This window comes from Echinops telfairi, unplaced genomic scaffold (genome assembly GCF_000313985.2).
Source record: "Echinops telfairi isolate 266 unplaced genomic scaffold, ASM31398v2 ScPeMD7_7424;HRSCAF=8462, whole genome shotgun sequence".
Taxonomy (NCBI): Eukaryota; Metazoa; Chordata; class Mammalia; order Afrosoricida; family Tenrecidae; genus Echinops; species Echinops telfairi.
In genome coordinates this window covers 46,913,384-46,918,613 of record NW_022111324.1, presented here as the reverse complement: position 1 = coordinate 46,918,613, position 5,230 = coordinate 46,913,384, and positions in this window count along the sequence as shown.

The window sequence follows — 5,230 nt, the reverse complement described above, 5'->3', positions numbered from 1 at the left end:
CCACCTTCGAGAGGGAGACACACAGACTCCGGAGAGGTTATGGGGCGACCCTGAAGACACACAGCTAATAAGCAGAGGAGCTGACACTACAGCCTAGGCCTCAGCCCTCCAGGACTCCAAAGACCATGACCTTCCCTGTGCCCCAGGCGAGCTCCCTGCCCGCAGCTCCCTTCTCCGGTGCCCTGTCTCCTACCCCTGGTGGGCATGGGTCAGTGGGGGGAGCAGGCTGGGGTGCATGAGGGGCCGTCGGGGTTGAGGGCCCAGGGAATGGGAGGGAGGCGGAGTCGAGTGGGTGGGCTGGGGGCCAAGTCTGCTTTGGAGCCAGGCTTTCTTCTCCTCCGCCAGCCGCCCCGCCCGGCCGCGCCCTGTGCCCGCCGCTGCCAGAGCTGAGATGTTTCCTTTTTCTCTTGCCTAAGGCTGTTGCCTGCCTGCCTTTTAACTGGGGTGTGGGCTCACACACACACTCTCATCCTCCCCTGCCCACTCCCAGGCTCTGCCTTCTGACGGCCCTGGCACCCCAAGGCCTCACTCTGGAGTACGGTTGGCACGGGGGTCCCCAGAGGGCCCTGTCTCCTGGAGCACCCGCCCCTTCTTCGCCCTCTCTTCTGGGCCCTGATCTGGGTGCTGCCCGGCTTCTCCCCATTCTCTCCCACACCCCGCACCCCTGCCGGGAGGGAGACAAGCAACTCTCCCCTCAGAGCCCTCGCCTGCATCAGGGGAGGAGCCTCGGAGCTGCTTGCTCCCTGTCACCTCCTTTCGGGCTTTCCAGCCAAAACACAGATCCACAGAAGCCTTGGCCCTCGCATGGGGGGCACATCAACGGAGAGACTGGAGATTAGCATTCGGGATCCCAAGGGTCAGCCCTGTGCTCCCCCCAACCCGAGTCTCCTGTCAGACTCTTAGGGACTGCTAGGGGGCCTGACTCCTGCTGAGAAGGGTCACTGTGGGGGTGAGGAGTGAGGCCTGGCCCATGGGTTTCCCGAGACCACTCTCAAGGCCACCCCTCTGACAGAGGACATCTGCTTCTTCACACCAGAGCCCCTGCGAGGGCCCATGGTGAACACGCTGTGGAGCAGGCAGGGGGCTTCCATCAGGGGATCAGGTGCCCCCACCCTGCAATGCTCTAGTGGCACCAGCCAGGAGGAAACCAAAGCTCAGTCCAGTCCCAGGCTCCTCATCAGCCCCGCACCTTCCTGTCACAGCCCCCTCACACACACCCTGCCTCTCACAGAACCGCACTACCCTCTCCGCCCAGCGCTGGCTCCCACGGACTGGTCGCCCTCAACACCGGCCAACAGGGGTCAGCTCTCCCCACGGGCCAGACACTTGGCCAAACCCTTTCCAAACACGACCTTGCTGAGTTCACCGGCCCGGGAGGTGGACAGGGGCAGCTCCACGTGCAGAGGAGGGAATGTAGTACAGAGAGGTTCATCAGCTGTCCCAAGTCCACCCTGCTACCAGGCAGTGACCACTCAAGCCCTGTTCTGTTGTCGCCGGTGTCCTTGCTGCTAACCCCTCTGTTTCCCCTCACCCAGTGTCCTATAGCTGTCTCTGCAAGCCAAAGCAGTCCCAGGCAGCCCGGGAGGATGCCAGTTACCTGAACCCAAGCGCACACACACACACACACACACACACACACACTGAAAAGGCCCCTGTTTGTTTGCAGCTGCGTGATGGAATGCCTGTCTTCATGCTTTCTGTTCCCTCACACTGCTCAATTTGGGGTGGGGGGAAGGAGGAGTTAACTCCCCCCCCTCCCAGGGACAACACTAGACATTATTGCCATCTGTGTATTCCAGCCGCATTGATGGGTGGGAGCCAGCAGGGGGGGCCTCGCACCTCCACAACACTGACACGCTGCTGGGCCCTCCAGAGCAGGGTTCCACCTCTCCCTGGGCCCTACCCTTCCCAGGATGGGCCCTTCCCGGGGAGAATGGCCGCCCCCAGGGAGTCTCATGGAGACTACAATTTGGGAGGAGGGTTCAGAAGAAAGAAGGAAGTAGAGAGGGAAGAGGTGGGGTGGGGAGACGAAGAAAGGAAGGAAGGAGAGGCCCCTGGAGGATAGTGGGCATTCCAAAGTCTCTCCTCCCAAGCTTAACAAGGCTCAACGGGGCCACTGTTGGGGACTTAACAGTCAAGGCAAAGGACATAAGGTCTTCCCTAGAACTCAGGTGGGGAGGGGTGGACTTGATCGTTTTGCATCAAGACAATGAGTGGCTGGAAGAAAGGACTCTCCTCCCTGGGGAAGCCATTGTTATTGGGGTGGGATTAAGGAATGCATATGAGGTCCCCCAACTATCTTCTGGGGGCTGCAGTTCCTTAATGCCTCCTATGGTTCAACCTAGGGCACGTTCTGAGGAGCTCCACGTACCCTCTGGCTTCCTGCTTCCTGCCATCCCACCTGATACGGTCCCCACACTCTGTCCCTCCCCTACTGCCATCGCCAAGATCCACCAACTAGTTGAGTCCCAAGCCTGGAACTCGCCCAGCACTGATGGAGATGAGCACCTTGCAGTCAACACCTCCTGCACACCATTCTTGTTCCTGGCACCAACCGCTCCAGGCACCAACCACTCCCTTGAGTTTTCCCGCTCACCCAGCTCTATGCCCTCCTGAATGGGACCTGGGGATTGAGTCTCACTTTCACAGGGCACTCAAAGAGAGACATGAGGGCAGCGGCTACCATTGACAGGTCCACTCCTTTGGGGCAAGCCCTGTGCAGGGTCCATATATGTGTACACACATCTCCTGCCATCCTCCCTGCCACCCACTTCTCTCCATGAGCACCAAGAACCTGAGGCTTAGTGGGGAGGGGTCAGCGACTCTCAGTAAGAGGCAGAGCCGGGCAGGAATTATGGGTGCGCGTGGCCCAGACAGCGGCTCCGCTGGTTGTACCTTTTACACAAATGAGTGTGGGCTGCAGCAAAGGCTGGGGTTTCGTTCAACTGGCTTCAAGGGGCAGGCTGGGCATTTCCTAGCATCGCTAAGAATTGGAAGGAGCCCCACAGTCCCTCCTGACTTCTCAGCGACAGGCCTCACCCCTCAACAAACAAACAAACCCACTGACATCAAGTCCATGCTGACTCACAGTCACCTGTAGGACAGGGTAGAACTGTCCCTGGGAACTTCCCAGACTGTTAACTCTTGAAGGGTGTAGAAAGCCCCATCTTTCTCCCAAAAAGCATCTGGTGGCTTTGAACTGCTGACCTTGAGGTTAGGAGCCCCACACAGACCACTGAGCAACAGGGCTCTCTTATCTCCTTCAAATGCTGGGCTGCTCTCCTCTAAGGCCGCCCCACCCCACCCCTCTGAGGAGAGCTGCCACCTTCGGAACCATTTCACACACCATCGGGACAGGGGGCCCACCCCTCAACCCCCACGCCCACGCACAAGGTGTGGGCCTGTCCCAGCTCCCAGCAGGATCCCACAACACACTGCTAAATCCTCCATGTTGCCTCTGGACCCACGACCCCTCGCTCCCCCTCCCCACTCTCAGAGGCCTGAGCTGGCGGTTGGGAGAAAGGGGTTTTCTCAGTCTGCAGGGGCACCCAAGACCTGCTCAGAAAATCCTGCCCCACTGGCCTCAAATGCAGACCTCACAGCTCCAGGGGCTACATCTTCTCTCTGCCCCAATGGTGGGACCCTTGAAGTCCAAGGCGGCATTGTGCCTCTCCCTCTCTGAGTGCTTCCAGGGGAAAAACAACAACAACAACAACAGCATCAAGGGAGGAAGCCGTAGATCCCGGGGAAGGAAACCTTGTCCCCCTGCCCTGTCCCACTGACATGGGACCTTCATGCTGCTCCCCGGAGAAAGCCTCGCAAGCTCCCTGTCATCCGGCCCATGCTGATCCATGGCAGCCCTGTGGGAGGACAGGCTAGCACTGCCCCTGCGCCCAAGACGGTAACTCTTCATGGAGAAGAGAGCCTCATCTTCCTCCCTCGGGGCAGTGAGTGGGTTCCAACTGCTGGCCGTGCAGTTAGCAGCCCAGTGGGTGACCCACGGTGAGCCCAGGACTCCTGAGAAAGACCCGAGAAGTAGGTTCAGACCCTTTAAGACACAACCCTGCCTTCAGATGGAGCAGTGTCGCAGAGAAAATGACTCAAAGTGAGGCTGCACTGGGGCCACTTTGGGGCCAGAGCCTGCCTCCTCCACAGCTGCGGAGCCCCTCAGCACAGGGCTCGGGTGAACAGGCCTCGCCTGGAGCCGGTGTCTGCTTCTGCCCCAGCCCCTGCGCTGTGAAGACTTCACCTGCCCTTATGGAGAAGGGGCACCATTCTCACCCTCATCCTTGCCCCTGCTCAGGAGCCTGCTCCCCTAGTGCACTGGGGCAGGGAGATGGGGAGGGGAGCCCAAGACAGGTCACAGCACTGGAGACCCTGGCCCTGTTTAGCACAGCAAGCTCTGCCTGGCCCGCTCCCTTTTTCCTCATAGCTCCAAGTCCTGGAACCTCAACGTCAGGTGGGTCTCCCTCAGTTCAGAAGGAGCCCCGGAACACGGCCCCTGGGGAAGATGTCCTCTGGCCTCCCAACTGTTCAAAAGCAGAGGGTGGGTTATGGGGTGGCACGGGGCCAGAGATGGGCATAACCAGGCTTCCTTTCCCCGAACAGGAGGTGGGTGGTCTGAAATATGTTCCCACCCCCTCCTCCTGCCCAGAGGTGGGGGACACACCAGAGTCCCCCAGCCTGAGGCTGGGAAGCACCTCTGATCTACCCTCAGGACAGCGGCCCCCAACAGGGTCCCCATCACGTCACGCACGCGCCACCTCACCCCAACTCGGACTCTAAAAATGGTTCCCTGGTTTTCAGCCCCGGCGCCTGCCCACAAATTAGTGTCTCCAAACCCAGACTCCCTCCAGGGACATGACTTCAGGGAGGCCCCTAGGGGAGGCAGGAGGCCTCTGCGAAGGGAGACAGTGCTGCTGAGGGGACATGGGAGGATATGCCCCTTCTCCCAGTACCTAGGGCACCCTCTCCCAAGGCTGCCCAGCCTCAGTGTGGCCCCTCTGTTCTCCTGCCCACTGCAGAGCAACCTCTCGGGGGGAATTCTGGCCCCTGCCCTCCCCTCCAACACCCCTCCAGTGGCTTTGCCCTCACCACCATCCCGGGCAGCCCACAGCTACAGGGGAGGGGCAGGGGGCCGGAGGCAGCCAAGCCTGGGCTCCCAGAAGGTGAAGTGTAAGCACAGTGACCACATGGGAACCAAGCTGGGGAACGGGGAACGCCTGACCTG